This window comes from Triturus cristatus, chromosome 3_2, assembly GCF_964204655.1.
Source record: "Triturus cristatus chromosome 3_2, aTriCri1.1, whole genome shotgun sequence".
NCBI classification, from domain to species: Eukaryota; Metazoa; Chordata; class Amphibia; order Caudata; family Salamandridae; genus Triturus; species Triturus cristatus.
This window is the reverse complement of record NC_140584.1, coordinates 276,294,801-276,314,059: the sequence shown is the minus strand read 5'-3', so window position 1 is coordinate 276,314,059 and position 19,259 is coordinate 276,294,801.

Below are 19,259 nucleotides of genomic sequence, written 5' to 3'. Positions count from 1 at the left end.
GAGTCCCCAAGAGAGGAGGGGCGCGCGCAGCTGCCAGAAGGAATGCGGTCCGAAAGAAACATGCGTCATGTGCAGTGAAGCTTAACGAGACTGAGAGGTCATTATTGGAAAGAGGTGATTACTGAAATAAAAGATATCAGGGCTATTGATCCCAGAACCACGCTGGTCACGGTGTTCGGAGATAAAGATGAGAATGCTGAATATTTTTCATGCTTCGTCCTGGGCGCATTAATAAAACGTTTGTTGGTAATTGGGAGTATCGCACGGTGCAGACCTGGGAAAGAGGAGAGCGCAATGGCGCTAATTTATTCGTGGAAGGGATGTGGGCATGCGGTAATGTATTTATTTATGAGGCACACTCTGCAAAGGTAATTGCTTCTAGGTGCAAGAAGGAAAACGATACATTTATTCCGTATGAAACATAGTAGCGGTGTACACTGGCAATAGGAACCCTTATATTTATTGATCTCGGAGCTCAATTATTTGTTTTACGGTCATCCTGAATTCTATGAGTCTTGGCTTTGGTTTGATATCATCTGGTGGAAAATTCCAGATGCGTGGATCCAGGGTCGGCTTTAGCGCTGGTAGCGCCCGGTGTGACAATATTTTTTGGCGTCCCCCATGACCTCATACTTGCATTTCCTCACTACCGCCCTACAAATGTGCCCCTCATCTCTCCTTAGCACCTCTCTCACATACATTTAATTTGTTTTAAAGTACTGGTAAAGACTGGCTCTAATAATCAGCTCAGCTATCCACATAAAATCAGTGGCGTACCTAGACCACGTGGTGCCCGCGGCAGTCCCTGTGTTTGTCGCCTGCATGCTGGTGATTCCGGCAGCGGCCGCAGATAAGAGCGGGTGAAGCCGCTGCCGCCATAACTTGTGCCGCCCGGGGAGGACCGCCCGCCCTACTTGCTACACTACTTCATAAAATACAGATCTGTTCTTTGCAGCAGGCAGATTAACCCTCTGTAATACTTTATGGGGGGTCTAAACTACCACTAGACAAAACTCAGATCTTTCTCTCCAGCAGCAACATTACCCACAAAGTTATCTTGACATTTTTGTTGTTGCCTGAAAGCTGGACCACAAGGAATTCTGCAGCAGGTGTTGGAAATGGTAAGTCATTGATAAACACAGCGGCCCCTCTCCGCCTCAAGTCAATGTCCCCCTCAAGATAGGCCAGCGCCCAGTGCGGCAGCAGCGGTTGCACCGCCTTAAAGCCAGCCCAGCATGGACCCTTTGCAGTGGATCTCCTGCCTTCCTTCCAGTCCTCTTTTCAGTAAACGTGGGGCATTCTACATGGTTCATTGGAGAAGGTACCAAAAATATATGATTAAATGTGCACTATTCATTGATCACGCTGGAAATCTTATGGTCTACCAACATTTCCCACATAAGTTCTCATTGTGAGTTTGACCATTATTGCTTGAGAAAATTATCACACCCCATAAACAACAGTGAGGTGTTCCATATTTGTTGGGTGCAATATTTATAGCTTATCGTAAGATTTTGGGGAATAAAACGAGGACTTTGGTGTGCACTAGGCTAAAATCTGCATGAGCCGATATTTGCCAGGCATCTTTCCCTGATAAATATCGTCAGGTGAAACCTGCAGATATATAACACAAAGGAGGATATGTACAATAGAAGTGGCGGAGTGAGGCGTTAGCCATTATTGGCTTAACGCCTCACACCTCCACTTCTGAAATGCAAGTCTGCACCATATTTCAAAGAATATGGTGCAGCCTTGCGTTTCCCCCTGCGATGGCGCTACACTTAGCAGTGCTGCGCAAACGCAGGCACCTTTGCACCATAGTGCAAGGGTGTCTGTGTGCAGGTGAGGTTTGTTTATGTGTAGGAAGGTGTCCCTTCCTACACATAAACAATCCTGAAATTCCATCTTGTCACTTTCATGTGTGCTGCATTAAGTCACAAAATGGAATTTTTTTAAAAGATTGTTTATGTACAGGAGGTAGTACCTTCCTGTACATAAACAATCCATGGCATTTTGCCTTTTCCTTGTGTGCTGAACAAGGCAGCACACATGGAAAAAGCAAAAACGAGGAGAAAGAATGCATTTCTCCTCGTTTCTCCAACTTAAGACCAGGTTTTACCTGGTTGTAATTTGGCACTACCTCCTATGTACACTGCCCTTGTACATTGGCGGCAGCATCAAAATCAATGGGTGTTGCGGTGGAACGCCCACTGCAACACCCACTGCCCACCCCTCTCCCGCTAAGCATAGTGTGAAAGGGGGCCTTATTTGCAAGGCAGCGTTAAGCCACGTTAAGTGGCTTAACGCTGCCTTGTAAATAAGGCTGAGCCCCCATTGCCACCACAATGTTGATAAAAGTGACATTGTGGTTGCGATAGTGGTTTGTACATATGCCCCAAATTTCATAATTCTGATGTGTGTAATAGGGGTTACCGTGTATATTGGAAATCATCAGCCCATTCATAATGAGGATCAGAGAAGCATTTCTCATGCTAATAGTGACTGGATGAAAAAGGGTGTCCAACTTAAAGTCACCAGAAGGACCACACCCATGACAGATTTATAAAATAACCACAAAGGGGCAGATTTATGAGCCCCTTGCGCCACTTTTGCGTCACTTTTAACATAGGAAAAGTGACGCAAAAGTGGCGCAAGGGGCTCATAAATCTGCCCCAAAATATGCAAATGAATCCGATACACAGTCCATGCATGTTAAAATGCCTCATGTGGTTTTCCAGAAGTTCTGACTGGACACCCAGGGATTGACATCAAACAGCTGATAATGTGTCCCTAAATTAAAATCTGAAGAACAATATCATGCTAATTCCAACAGATAAATTTAAGAAGTACAGATGAAAGTCATACACTCAATGACAAGGATAGGAAGGGAAACCTGACGCTGAAGAGGAAAATATAAATCACAGAAGCGTTTTTTTCTCTGAAAGCCTGTTTTCTAAGTGATTTTGTAAGCGGTACAACATATGTGTAATGTGTATTGGAGCTTGGATTACTCAAAAGTAATCTTGATAAAGTACATCAAATATGAAATTAAGATATCAAGAACCAGAACTTACTGACTGCTTGCTCATTACAAAAGCATGCAGGTTTTGAAAGGGATACTGGTTTAATGGATTGTGGAGTACCTCTGATATTGAGCTAGCCTGCTGCTAATTCAGGAATCAGCCTCAATTATTTGGTAAACTACGGTCAAACATTCTAGAGGATACCTTCAAAATCATATCATTGTGCATTTTCGTCAGTAGAACTATGAAAAGAAGTCCCATTCGATTAGCATGGTTCCCCCAAGCCCAATCTCTTAGGGGTATATTTATGAGCCCCTTGCGCCGCTGGAGCGTCACTTTTTGTGATGCTTTAGTTGCGCAAACTACAAATTTATATTTAATATGTCACGCAAAGCCACTTTGCGTGGCTTTGAGTGGCCTCACAGATTTGGAGTAAGGCAAGGTAGCACACATTGCTGCTCTGCCTTACTCTGCGCTAGAAAGATTTTCCATGGATGTTCCCACGCTACTCCCATGGATTTTGAAGTTTCCCAAGATTTACAAAACCATATAAACTGGGGATGCACCAAAACCTTACGCCTTTCCAGGGGAGGAACAAACGAGGAGAAATAATGTTATTTCTCCTTTTTGTTTTCCCTTTCCAGAAAGAGGAAAAAGCCTTCCAGAATTAGTTTTGTGCAGGAAGGTTCCCCTTCCTGCATGAAAACAACCCTGCCGATAACACCGGCACCCTTGCACCATGATGCAAGAGTGCCTATGTTGGCGCTAGTCTGGTGAAATGGCACCAGCACAGGGAGAAAGGACAGTAATGCATCGTATTGGATAAATACGGTGCATTCCTCCCCTTTCACTTTGATGCAGAGCAGGAAAAGTGACTTGCTGCGCTTCCCTAGAACAAAACCTTACACATGAGGCCCTTAGTTTGCATGATTCTGCTTAGTTTAGCACGATTATCAGTATGTTCTTAAAGCAACAAATACTAAAACCAATTCTCCCTGCTCTCCTACCTTGCCAAAGTACTTGAGAAAGCCATCAACCAGAAGCTTGCCAAATTCCTGAAGCAAAACCACTTACTGGACGCATCAAAATTAGGATTCCGTGCCAACCACAGCACTGCGACTGCGCTGATTGCTGCCACAGATGACATCAGAACACTCCTCGACCATGGAGAAACTGTGTCCCTGATCCTCCTCGACCTCTCCGCGGCATTCAACATCATCTCCTACAGCACACTGATCAAGAAACTCTACAACAGAAGCATACAGCAAGAAGCCCACAAGTGGATCGCCCCCTTCCTTGCAGAATGCACACAGAGCATCTAACTGCCTCCCTTCACCTCCACACCCAGAGACATCATGTGCAGTGTACCACAAAGATTATCCCTTAGTCCCATCCTGTTCAATATCTACATGACCCCCCTTGCAGACATCGTCAGATTCCATGGTCTCAACATAATCTCCTTCACAGACAACACTCAACTGATACTTTCACTAAGGAGGACCTTTCCAGTGCCAAATCCAACTTCCACGACGCCATGACAACTGCCTCCAACTACCTCCATCTCAATTCCGACAAAACGGAAGTACTGATATCCGGGAAGAACACCTCCTCATGGGACCACAGCCTGCAGAACTCGGACCTACAGCCACACTGACCTACCATGCATGCAACCTCGGCATCATCCTTGACATCATCCTTGACAGCCAACTGACCATGAAACTACAAGTCAACGTAGTAGCCTCCTTCTGCTTCCACACACACACGTCACATGCTCATCAGACTCTACAGTTGGATCCCAACCAACACCAGAAAGACCATCACTCAGGCCCTCATCACCGCCACCTCAACTATGGCAACACCTTCTATGCAGATATCTCCACCCAGCTACTCAGAAGTCTCCAGACCGCACAGAACGCTGCAGCCAGACTCATCCTAGGCCTCCCCAAACGATGCCAGTTCAAGATCCTCAAGCACGCCTACAAAGCACTCCATGACCTAGGACCTTCCTACATCAACCATCGACTGAACTTCCACAAACCTTCCAGACACCTGCAATCCTCTTAATGCATCCTCGCACCCCCCGCATCCATCACAGCCGCAGCGGTGGCCGCTCCTCCTCCGCTATCGCTGCCAAAACCTGGAATGACCTTCTCCAGCTCTGTATAGCCCCCTCACAGGCAGACGTCAGACAGAGACTCAAGACCTGGCTCCTCAACGGAGACGCGTGAGTATGTGCCGTATCACTCGGACCTACAGTAACACAACTATAGTGATAGGCATGTACTCGCGTGAGTACGTGCCGTATCACTAGGGCCTACGGTAACACAACTATAGTGATAGGCACGTACTCACACGTGTACGGGCTGTCACTGGTGTATGTTTAAAGGGATTGGAGGAAACGTAGGATGCAAATGAGTCTGACCAATCACTCTGTACTCCTGTAAATGAAATAGGCCAGCAAGGCAGATATAGGGCAGGCAGAACCCATGGGGGGGCACTTGCCTGCACAACATGTCAGTCGATACCACTGCTGCTGTATTGTCTCCCTCTGGCACCATGTCAAGGACTGTGGAGAGGGCTCTGCCTTTCACCCAGGAGGAGAATGAGGCCCTGCTGGATGTGATCCTCCCACGGTACCCCATGCTGTATGGTCGACCAGGGGAGCAGGTGAGTGCTGACTCCAGTACCTTTGTCTGTGCACCTTTTTTGTGTCTGTCACTTCTGGCATTGTGTCCAGGTGTGACAGACATGCAATGTTGGTTGGAGTGGGTCCCGGGGGGGGGGGGGGGGTGGATGGCTTATGTTTCTCATGCAGGGCTTGATGTAGTTCATGTGTGCACTCCTCACTTGCATTGTGCTTACTGTGACATTCACTGCATAGTGCATGGCACATTCAGCCAGCCTAATCCTCTTGGGCATTCTTGTTCTATTGTCCTGCGGTGATTCAGTGGTCACCCCGGTGTGACAGGTGACTGCACCCACAGATGTGTGTGAGAGTTGAGTGGAGCTGTGGTGAGAGTGTCCAAATGAAGTGTACGCCCCCTGGACATTGATGTGTGTGAATGTTCCTTGTCATGTGGGTGAGTGTTGCACCACAGCTGCATGGAGGAGTCAACAGCTCAATCCATCTGATGTGAGAAGTAAGCCGTGCTGTGTGTCTGACTTGCTGAGCTAGCCCCACACCTGTGACCCCCCCCTGGCAAGTGGCACATGTGCAGAGTGAGGTTTGCATCCGCTGTTGCCAATGGCAGGTGATTGATGTGTGCCTGTGTGTGTCTGTGTACTCTGCTGAGGTTTCGTCAGTGGCCTGGGGCATGTGACTGCTTTGCGGTGCTGTCCATCAGCCTTGTGTTGCTTGGGATGCAGAGTGTGTGCCATGATCAGGGATTGTTTCGCACCCCTCATGCCACCTGTGTACTTACTATGCCATGTAGTGCATTGGTGCGTCCACAGTGGAAAAAGTCCCTATGACTAAGGTGCTATTACTTGCCAGCATACTATGCCCTGTTCAACAAATCAAAGATGTTCAAATGTGTGTCTCTGTGACATGGTGCAGGTGTACTGATGTTGTCCCACTTTGTCATCCACACAGGTAACCGCCTACCACAAGGGGAAGATCTGGAAGGATGCCGTCAAGGCCGTGCAATCGGTGGAGGGTCGCAGTCGGCGCCTGCCACAAGTGAGGAAGAGATGGCAGGACATCCGGTGCTGGACCCGGAGGATCGCCCGGGTCATGCTGAAGGAGGAGGTTTCTCGCAAGCATGGCGGGCGCCGGCGCCTGACCCACCAGATGAAGCGTGTCCTGGCGGTGGTCTTCCCTGACCTGGATAGGTGGATACAGGAGTTACAGCAGCAGGAAGGGGGTAGGTACATGTGTGTTTGTTGTGTGTCGCCAGCTTTTGTAGCTGCTCAGTCGCCTGGATACACTGCCAGGGTATATATGTGCAGTGCATATCCTGTTCCCCCAAGTCAACCTGTGCTGTTCTTCCTCCCTTCCCCTCCTTGACATGTGTTACCTGGTCTGTGTGTTATCACTATTGCACATGGTCATCTAGGCTGCCAGTTAATCAAGGTGCACACTGCTTTCAGCATCATGTGTGGGGGTGGTCTGCCTGTGCCCTGTCCTTTTCAGTCATTTGGGGGTGCATAATTGTTGGCACTGATGCTGAGTCTCAACATAGGAGTGTGAGGTTTCAAATGAACAGACTTGCAGCATGCATTTCCAATGTTGTGGCCTCAGACATGATGTGCATGTGTGGGATATATGCATAGTGCCGGGACGGTTGCTCCTGTTACAGTCAGCTCATTCCAGGACCATGGACCAGTGTGCCCACTACAGTCCCTGACACAGCCTGCCCTCCTACTCATGTGTGTCATCCAACACTGTGCACATTCAGTGTGGGTTCAGCATGGCTCTGCCTCTGTGGCATTGTTCCCTGGCCTAGGTAGTATTTTTCACATGTGTGATACATTTGTCCACTGGACAGGGATACACCAGTTTGCTTGTGCATACTCTCACTGGGCAGTGCCTGTGTTGCTATTCACAACAATCTGTTGATGTTTGTTTGTGACCAATATGTTTTGGCAGCCCTACAAGGTGATGTCGTGTTAATGAAGCTAGTTTTCAAGCACAGTTATTGTAACCCTGAATAAGAGGTGTCACTTCTTGATCGGTATCAGTCCCATTGACTCAGGCACTTCTTGATCGGTATCAGTCCCATTGACTCAGGTATGGGTGGGTGTGTGCGGGAGGGGCGTACATGTTCAACCCTGATGTTTCATTGCCAGTTCTGACTTGTGTGTGATGATTCGCAGTACAGAAAGTCACCGTGCAGTGCCCCCGTGATGTTGGCCAGTGCTTAATGTTCGTGCTTCGTATCCTGCTTGTACATTTTTGGCACCTGTGTGTGGTTCAGATGCTACACAGTTGGGACTTTGTGTGCTGACATTCTGGCTTGCCATGAGGGGGAACACACAGTACAGCTAGGCTTTTTTGCTAAACAATTGCAGGCCCATTAGCTTATGCATTGTCCTGGGTGTGGACATGTGTGTCACTCTTGATGACAGTCAGTAGGTCATATGTGTAGCCAACTGTGTGATCAGGTGGTGGATAGCCATGTTACAAATGACATTATTCAAGTTGTTACTCAGAGAAATTGTCCCTTGGCAATCACTACACCTGCCAACATGTCTCAATGTTTCATATGCTTGATCTTGTTGTTTTGTTGTGAAGGACAATAATGTGCCTGCATGACAGATGTCTCCCAAGGAAGTGCACAAGATACCACCTTTACACTTTCCAGGGACCCGCTGGCACATTTTAAAGTAAGGCACAGTTGAACAAAACTTGTTTAGAGTTCATACATATACATGTTCCCTCAGTGTGGTTGCATTTGGGTTGGTCCTTGGTTGTTGCTGATACCAACTTACGAGTGTCAAGTCATCCAGACCACCGTGGTGCCATGTATATGTACTTACTGATACCCCATTTCTGCCTAACAGTGGCTTATTTGAATGAGTCTGGCAGCTCAGACAATGACTGTGTACATGTAGTTTGGTGTGCACCTCCTTGTGTGACTTCTGTTATACAGACACATGTGTGTTCTGTTCACAAAGTGGCACATTCACACATTCTAGACATGTCCATTGTGTAAAGGGTTGTGATTCTCCAGGAATCATAATGTATTTCTTTGGGGTTTCCTAAGCACTCACAGGTCTCTGAGTGTGGGGACACCTTCTGCATTGGCATGTGGTATTTGGCCTTGGGTGCGACATTACTGTTGGGTTCACAGTGAACAAGAGGTGGCATGCCTTCATAGTCTTGCTGTGCTCAACTGATCCCAGACACTAGCTTCTCAGGATCTTGTGATTTCAAGTTATTTACTGTTGTGTCCTAATTTTCATTTTTTCCAAGGGGCATGGTGGGTCAACCAACTGGGGAGTGCAGGGCTTACATATGTGGGGAGTATTCTAGATGTTACTCATGATGCCTTTCCTGTTATGCACTGTTGCCTATTTTGTTTGGACTCATGTGTCAGATGTATACAGGTGACTAATTTTTTCCTGTCTCTTCACCTTTCCCACAGCATCATCGGAGGACACCTAGGGAGACACCGGCACGGACGTGGAGGAGGGATCGAGCACTGGTGCCACCACTGCTGAGGAGTCGGCGGAATCTAGTGGCACGGAGGGCGAGGGGAGTGAGGCGGAGGACCTGCCCAGTACCAACACTGACTACGAGGCTGACGGGTCCGAGGCTGAACTCCCTGAGGGGGCGGCGGCTGCTCCAACAGCTGGCAGCAGCACTCCATCCGTCACCGCCCCCTCCATTACCATCACCGCCTTCCCACTTCCTCAGGTCCCTTCTGTCCGTGCTAGGCGACCACATGTCTCCTTCGTGCCAGGCACCGCACCCCCTGCCCCTGTCCCCCCTGCTGCCATCACTGCCGAGTCTGTGGACATTCAGCGGCAGTTGCAGGTTGGGCAGACATCGATCCTGACTGTCCTCCATCGCCACACCAGACTGCTGACCCAGATGGTGTTGTACATGGAGGGCATGTCATCAGCGATGTCTGACCAACGCATGTTGCTGAGGTCCCTGGACCCGTCACTGATGGCAGTAGTGAGTCACCTGCAGCGCTGCGTCCCCCCTACCCCTGCACCATCCACAAGTCCAACATCCATGGCTGACCCAAGGACACCAAGACATCCACACACACGCACCCCACCAGACACAAGCAGCACACCACCACGTAAGGGCAAGCGCACACCTCCTGACACGCACACTCAGGGGGAAGCAGGCACACCCACTGGGTCTGGGGCACACAGGCAGGCACGCAGCCACAGTCCTCGTCCACATGTCTCACTCCCAAGTCCCTCCGATGTCACTCCCCTTGGATCCCCTGCCCCAGAATCGGAGAAGGAGGCCTACTTCGCTGGGCTGGGCCTCAGCCCCACTAGTTCACCTGGCCGCAAACGGTCAAGGCACTCCCCGGGTAGGGGAGTTAAGTCCCCCAGCCTGTCCACCACCTCCCCCAGTAGCGCTGCAGGCCATCCCTCCGACAGCCCCCCTCCTTGGGGCCTGTTGTTTCTCCGGGTGCAGGGGAGACGCTTGAAGATCTGGCAGAAGTGTGCAGCGCCGAGCTCGCCTCCACCTTTGGCACTGCCCCACCCACTGTGGTGGAGTCGTCCGTCCCTGCATCCACCACACCTACCCTTCCCCCTCCTGTCCCTGCGGTGCCTGGTCCTTCCCCACATGATGCCCCCCCCAGTCGCTGAACCAGAGGTTTAGTATGTGCAGGCAAGCTAGGGGAGACACGTGGCCATGTGTCCCCCCCAAGGACTTCATATCTGGACTGGCCATTGGGCTTTGTACATAGTGTTCTTTACTACATCTTATTTTTTCATGCTAAATAAAGCATTTTCTTTTCCGTTTTGAAAAGTCTTGCATTTCATGTATTGATGTTGATGCTGAGGCTCCAGAAGTTGGGGTTGTGGGAATGTGTTATGTTTCATGGAAATGTTGTAGTCTGCATCTCATGGGGTGGAACCTGGTATCTGCGTGCCCTCACAAGGTCGCTGCAAAGAATCTTTGGTCGTGTCTGCTCTTTGTGTTTGGAGACATTGTCCCTAGGAGTGTTCCTTCCTCTGTGGCACCTGACATCTCCCCTGCAGAGGGTTGCACAATTGTTGTGTTTCCCTGTGTCTACATTGCCTTTGTTGGTGATGGATCCCTTCAACTCTGGCCATGCCTGCTCAGCAATGTCTCCGGCTGCATCGTCTGTGCCATCCTTGGTACTCACTGTACTTGTGTATAGAGTATTTTGCCATGCCTTCATGGAGAAATTGTCCCTTTTCCGCACAATGCATGTGTGTAATCCCAGCATAGCACACATATGGTACTTGTTCTGCTGGGTATTTGAACACCTGACTCACAATTGTGGGCATTGTATCTGTGGGAACTCCACCCTATTCCTTCCATGACAGACAACATCTTGGTGGCTGTCCCAGCACCTGTACATTCCTATCAATCCTGGGATGTGCGTGACAGTGTGTGTTCCCTTTGTCTCTCTTAGTTTAGTAGGCATTGACATGACCATACAGTCTTGTGGCATGATCTCTGTGTGTGTATTGTGCTGCATCCGCCAGGGGTGGGTATGCATGTGTGATTTGTCCTCACACCCACATGTGGTGTGTCATGCAGTGGGGAAAAGACATCCATCCTCATGGGAGTGGGACACTGCTGTCAGTGATGTGTTGTTATGGCACTATCAACATAGTCCAAATATCGGGATGCGTACATACACCCATGGAATTGGGATCATCTGATAAGGATGTACACACCCCCATGTCTATGTCCACTGCTGGTATTCCTCTGCACCCACCCCCATGTCTGTGTCCACTGCTGGGAGTGATAGGCACCCACCCCCATGTCTCTGTCCACTGCTGGGAGTGATAGGCACCCACCCCTCACATGTCTCTGTCCACTGCTGGGAGTGATAGGCACCCACCCCCATGTCTGTGTCCACTGCTGGGAGTGATAGGCACCCACCCCCATGTCTCTGTCCACTGCTGGGAGTGAAAGGCACCCACCCCTCACATGTCTCTGTCCACTGCTGGGAGTGATAGGCACCCACCCCTCACATGTCTGTGTCCACTGCTGGGAGTGATAGGCACCCACCCCCATGTCTCTGTCCACTGCTGGGAGTGATAGGCACCCACCCCTCACATGTATGTGTCCACTGCTGGGAGTGATAGGCACCCACCCCCATATCTGTGTCCACTGCTGGGAGTGATAGGCACCCTCCCCCATGTCTCTGTCCACTGCTGGGAGTGATAGACACCCACCCTCATGTCTCTGTCCACTGCTGGGAGTGATAGGCACCCACCCCTCACATGTCTGTGTCCACTGCTGGGAGTGATAGGCACCCACCCCCATGTCTGTGTCCACTGCTGGGAGTGATAGGCACCCACCCCCATGTCTGTGTCCACTGCTGGGAGTGATAGGCACCCACCCCCATGTCTGTGTCCACTGCTGGGAATGATAGGCACCCACCCCTCACATGTCTCTGTCCACTGCTGGGAGCGGTAGGCACCCACCCCCATGTCTGTGTCCACTGCTGGGAGTGATAGGCACCCACCCCTCACATGTCTCTGTCCACTGCTGGGGGTGGTAGGCACCCACCCCCATGTCTCTGTCCACTGCTGGGAGTGATAGGCACCCACCCCCATGTCTGTGTCCACTGCTAGTATTCCTCTGCACCCACCCCTCACATGTGTGTGTCCACTGCTGGTATTCCTCTGCACCCACCCACCCACTTGCCCCCTTGCTGTGGTACACTGCTGTCCTGGGCATACCCCACCCCCAATTTATAGCTGATGTGCTGCACCAAGCGGTAGACCAACATTTGTGGCGTGTGTACGCCTTGTATCCATCATGTAATGGGGCCGTAGGTGTACGGGTGGTACGACCCGTACCCCTGCATTCATAGGGTGTGTACGGGCCGTACCACGCGTACCCCTACATCACCACTACAATGGTGGTACGGACCGTACCCACACTCTGGGGGGCGTGGGTACGGTCCGTACATGCGTACCCCTACATCACCACTGCAATGGTGGTACAGACCGTTCCCACGCTCTGGGGGGCGTGGGTATGGTCCGTACCACCATTGCAGTGGTGATATAGGGGTACGCATGTACGGACCGTACCCACGCCCCCCAGAGCGTGGGTACGGTCCGTACAGGCATACCCAAACATCACCACTACAATGGTGGTACGGACCGTACCCACGCCCCCCAGAGCGTGGGTACGGTCCGTACCACCATTGCAGTGGTGATGTAGGGGTACGCGTGTACGGACCATACACATGCCCCTCAGAGAGTGGGTACAGTCCGTACCACCATTGTAGTGGTGATGTAGGGGTACGCGTATTCGGACCGTACCCACGCTCTGGGGGGCATGTGTACGGTCCATACACGCGTACCCGTACATCACCACTGCAATGGTGGTACAGACCGTACCCACGCTCTGAGGGGCGTGGGTACGTCCCGTACCACCATTGTGGTGGTGACGGGTACGCGTCCACATCCACTTCCGTTGTGGCGGGACGTGGGATTGGTGGACACGCCCCCCAAAGTGACCAGACCATGGAGGTAAATAATGTGCAGGATATATTTGTTTTTTGTGGGGTGTGGGTTATGTTTCCTGCCCCTTGCCCCCCCCCCCTTTGCCCCTGGGGGTTGTTCTGACCTTCTGCGGCGACTGCGGCGGTTTCTGTACACAAGGTCATAGTCTATGAGGGCCGGGATGACACGTAGGATGGGGTCCATGGCTGTCCGTCGCGTACCGGTGCTCCTTATTCGCGTCGTCCTCAATTTCCCAGGAGTTTTTGGCTGCCGTAAAATATTATCCGTGCGGAGTGACGTAGGCACGGATCGTACTTGCTGGTTCGTAAAACGCTGCCTGACTCCGTCCGGATGTCGCATACGCGCTGTCCAGATTCAGATTTGTATGTATTTTTTTGCCGGTCGGTCTTTTGTACGACTCGTACGGAAATGGTATTTCTGTGCGAATCGTACTTGCGAGTTTGTAAGGTGTTTTTCCCGGGTACGAGTCGGACAGAGAAAACGCTCCTTACGACCATTTGTACCCGGGTTTTACAGGATCGGAATCGGCACCTTAATGTGCTATAACTAAATTACTTCCCACCCTAATCCCCTATAAACCCACAACCCGCTACGGAATTAAATTACACAAAAATTAAATAACATAAAATTCATTACTTTAAAAATATTCAAACATACATTCCAAAATTAATACATACTTTTAACACATATACTAACACTTAAAACACTATAAAAAAATTCGATATTTTTAACAACTATATTATGACTGTCGATATTACTTACTTCTATATTATGTAAATCGATATTTCTTACCTGATTTTGATATTCTTTACCACTATATTATGGCAATTCGATATTCTGTCCATTCTATATTAAAAACTCGATATTCTGTCCAGTCGATATTTTTTTTTCGATACTTTGACTGTTTACCATTCCAGGCCCCCAAAGCTATGAGAATAGCTTGGGTGGCAGATAAAAGTCATTTTTAATGATTATTGAATTGATAATTGACTGTTGTTATGGTCATCTCCAAATTAGCCAAACAGCGCCATCCTGTGTGCCAGACTGTCATAAGCGCCGGTGTTGACAAGTGCTGGTACCGAGCACCAGAAACCACCGGCTCAAATTAAGCACTGCGCTGCAGCCACCTTAACACTTTGTCGCACAGTTTCTCAATCATCCGACAACTTTTCCCTCCTGCAACTAGATGTCAATCATCACCCAGAAATGGTGAAATGCATTTAGGCAGACCCTTATACTCAAGAATAGTCATACATCTATGTGCCCTAGAGATCTCCGCCTGTAGATTTTTACCTTTGTGAGTTGAGCCCAAAATCTTTTTGTGTTATTCCCTGGAAAGAATCTTGATCAGCAACCTGTACCTAAACTACCCAGATCACTGTAGCCGAACCTACACTATGTTTCCCTTAGCTGGTGGTGTTTCTTCTTTCGTTCTCTTAATCCTGATAGCAGTAAGCTGCACAACGTAAAATACATAGATGTGTTGGCAGTTTTTTTTCTCTTCAGTGATTCCATTGCCTTGTTTGTTTGGTATGTACTGTGGTTAATATCACCAGTGTTGGTTAGTAGCTGAGAGTGAATATTTGATTTGAGTCGCTAGTTTTCCAAGTCCTTTTACCGTGTTTTTTTGTATTTTATTGTGGCATTTATATAGTGCTTCATACCCCCAATATAGCCAGAAGTCGCACGGATTGTCATTAGACAGTGCCCTTTGGAAATGCATGATAAGGTTGTGGGGTGTAGACTGTGAGATGTTGGGGGTCTGTTATGCAGGTGCGAAGGCTTGAGTTGTGCTCCAATGATGATGCAGCAAACCTTGAGCTGCACTTAAGCAAGAGGCGTTGCAGGAAAGCGAGAGTTATAGAGACGGTCGTGGATGTAAGCTCGGACTATCTTCTTTTGCAGACAAATATGTGAAAATATGGCTCTCTGAAATTCGAGGCGGTTGTCTGAGTTCAGAACTATGGGTATATTATCAAGAAACGGCGTTAAAATTATCGCCACTTTAGCGGCAGAAAACTGCCGCTAAAGCGGCGATAGTGGGCTTGATAATACGCCCGTGAGAATTCCCATAGAAGCCCATGTTCCAGTGTCAACATGGGCTTCTATTGGAATTCTCAAGGGCATATTATCAAGCCCACTATCGCCGCTTTAGCTGCAGTTTTCTGCCGCTAAAGCGGCAATAATTTTAACGCCGTTTCTTGATAATATGCCCCTTGGTCATCTAGTCTGAAAAACAGCTTTCGGGACTGCAAGACATTTTGAAAGAAGAGATAATAGAGTGTAGCAATCTAATTTAGCAGCATGGGCAGGGTTTATGTTAAGGCAAGAGAGGTTCAGAAGTGGGACTGGCACTTTGTATGATACACATTACTGTAAGAATGATGCATCTAGCCACAGGCAGTCAGTGTAAAAATTGGAGGCCTTTTGAATGTGAGATCGAATATATATAGATCAAGAGAGTTTTCTGGCAGCTGCATTTTGGAATCTCTACAGCCTGTGAAGCAAGTAGGGAGGGAGCTCAGGGTATAGTTCTGTAGAACATTGAGACAGGAATTCACTAAGGTGATAATAGGCTAAAGGATGATGGCACAAGAGTTGACATCTGGGGCTGCATTATACATGCGGCACACTTTCCTTCATCGCGCTGGCTGCACCTTTCAAAAGGTGTGCCCTACACAATGAAGGAAAATGCGCCGTTTTATGATGAATGCGCTGTCTTAGGGTGTGAAAAACGGAGCGGCTGCAACCCGCCTGCACTTTTAAAGGGGATTATAGAGATCCCTTTAGAGGTGGGTGCAGTGAGTGGCAGCACCCACCTGCAAAGGGATGTCTGAGGGGTCCATGGGACCCCTTTTCCCCACTCCACAGGGCTGCTGTCAGGGGGTACGCTGACAGTGCGCCACCTTTAAGGTGGCGAACTGTCTGTGCGCCTCCAGTGAGCTTCTTTGCCTCTACTCCCGCATCTGTAATACAGAGCGGGCGTGGAGGCAAAGTGATTCCCTCATTTACATGGGCCACGCCCTCATGCAAATGAGGGAATGCCCCCTGAAGATAGTGATGGCTCTTTATGTGTGCCAGCGCTATCGGTATTACAGAAGGGGCCACACAAGCGTCTGTGGCCCTTTCTGTAATACAAAAGTGCCCCGGGGGCGCACAAACCCCCCTGCACCACCGGGACACCCTGTATAATATGGCGCTGATAACACTTCAAGTCTTAGAATGTTTTGTGAGTCATTGCAAACGCAAATGTGATGTTTGGGTCCCGGTCTTAGAAGTGTTTTCCTTACAATTCACATCCAATTAGGGGTCCCAATTATCTGCTTGATAAATAAAGACATGTTTAACATTCTTCATGCTGAATCTGACATCATATCAGCAACTATGTAAATCTGAACCTGAACATTGATTGCTAAAGATTTTGCGTCGGGTTTGCAGTACGTTTTTTGCACAGACCGTTGCAAAATACAGGTAGGTATTTACAAATTGACACAAATGGCAACTTGCATAGGTTTGTAACCAAAATCCTTATGTTTGCATCATGGAAGGTTTCCATGGGTATGGCATGAATTTTGACACAAATCCATATCTACAAAGGTTTGTAAACAGGGATGTGTGCGAGAATCATGTACACTGAGAGCTGGTGTACTGTGGAGAAATATATTTGCTTCTCCTTGTTTTTTCATATTTTCCTCTTTGGATGTGTGCTGCCTTCTGCAGCACTCATCCATAGAGGAACACGCCTTAAGCATGCCTTTTGTGCAGGAAAGGGCTCCTTCCTGCACAAAAAGCATGCTTACCAGAACGTAGGCACCCTTGCCCTAAGGTACAAGGGTGCCTGTGTTTCCGAAAGGCTGTAGAACTGCACCACTTCTTTGTACCCATGGTGCGGTTCTGCTCTCTCCAGTTGACCCAATGCAGCGCAGAAACTTTGTTTTCTGCGGTGTTGCGTCAACTTGCGACCTCAATCTCTTACCAGCTGTTTTTATGGAGATAAACTGTCTTTGCCTCAAAGCTACCCCTCCCCCTACTCGGTTCGTGCATGAAGAAATGGGCAATTGTGGTGTTGTTCACTGAGCAAAGCTGAAACTACTACAGCATATGGACTGCACCTGATGGAGGAGAGTATAGAGATACTATGAGAAATGGTTTAGCAAGGGAGGGAGTGATAACAGTCCCTCGGCTCAGGCATATAAAACATGTTTTTATCAACCTCTAACTCCCTGATTTATTACTCTCCCGAATACCACCTAGACAAATAATGATACTAATGAATTATATATCATCATAAGATCCATGCTAATTGCGTGGGTCAGATCTGTTCAACTGGAGAGTCCACGTTATCTTTGTGAGGTCTCAAAACCATATATTTAAATTATGTAGCCTTCCCCCTCTTTATGTGCTAGGTCCATGCTGGGGCTCCTGCTACTTTGTAACGTAATAAGAAAATGGAAACATATTTTTGCTCAATCAAGAGCCTGTCTGTGTAACTGTGAATATTCTACATTTCTTCTAGGAGGTGAAGATTATTACATCTATTTACCTTATTCACAGTTAGAGAGTAAAAAAAGCATCCGCATTAAGCTATTCTAGCGAGACCTCCTGTTCTTTCCCAGTTGAGCGGTTCTTAAATTTAGCCCAGAAGGCTCGTTATAGATGAAAACATTTGTAGTACTGGAGCAGTGAACGTTGGCTCCACCCTTTTACGTTTTGATCATGCTATATACATGTACACATGGTCCTATATATTTGTGTGTTTTTATATCATTAATGTAAAGTGGTGCAACTGACCGATATACTGAAGGTGCACTTGCTGTATAATATAGACATGTACATGAGTGTGCATTCTAATGTTTTCTTATATCAATACCAAATTGCCACTCTCGTATATATATGCATTTACGGGATTTAAATGATTTTGTTAACTCTCATATATTCCAGTATTCATTTGAATAGTATCCTGAATTTATTTTAGAATCATATATGAATCTATAACCATGCATTTAAAGATGTATTGAAGTATTTTGCTATGTTAGCTTGACCAAAGGCCTTAAGCATTAAAGTTTAACCTTAAACATGAAAGTTGTTTGCTTTGCATGTTCTCTCCTCTGCAGGTGCAGTCTCAAGGTATTCATTAGTTAGTGAAAGGCATATTATGTATGAGAGATAGTAAGGCTTGGAGAGTAACTCTGGTAGAGATAAGCGGCGCTAACAAACAAAGGGCGTTCTAATGTGCAGACGAGGAGATGGGAGTAGCAAGGGAGGGTGCCAAGTTTCACCGTCAGAATGGGGAAAGATACTGAGACACATCATGTAAGACTCTCGAATGTTTTGTGGAGTTTAATAGGTGATCAAATTTTTTAGTTTAGACAGATTCTTTTTAGACTCGGAGAGGTGCAGACCTCTTGGTGATAACTATGTTGTATGGCTTTTCCTTTTGGAGAACTTTTGCAGAAGTACTGCAATGCTGACACCCTCCTAATTTACTGGATATAATTAGGGTTTCCCCTATCAGTGCTGTTTAGTTTAGATGTAGGTTAGGAGCTTTAGATTTCCTCATGCATAACAGGCAAGAGGACCACAAATCGTATTCTGACCTCCAAATTCTCTTTCTTATTTTCTGCATTGCTATTACCAAGTTCCTTGTGTGCTTCAGGGTATTGAGACTGAACTTTGTTAGATGATTTGGCCTGCCAGTAGTGATTTTCTATTTTTACAATATATTCTTGAGACTTGTATACATCAGTCTAGTTTTGAATTTGTAATAAACCTACATTTGATCCCACACTGTGTAGCCAAATGGATTACACTGTAAAATGAACTTGTGGATGATGCTAACTCCTCTTTATTTCTCAGGCACCTAGAAAGGTTAATTGCAGGGAAATTTCGATGTTCGCCCAGCGCACTGTCAGTACAATAAACATGATTTATTTCTTATTAACTCCTGTTTATTTTTGTGATGTGACTTGCTCCATATTTCATTTCACTTCAGCTACTTATGAGAATAGAAGTGATCTGACATATTATCACTTTTTATAGTTTGTGTTATAAAAGTTATGAAATTTGTGTTTTTATATTAACTAAAGT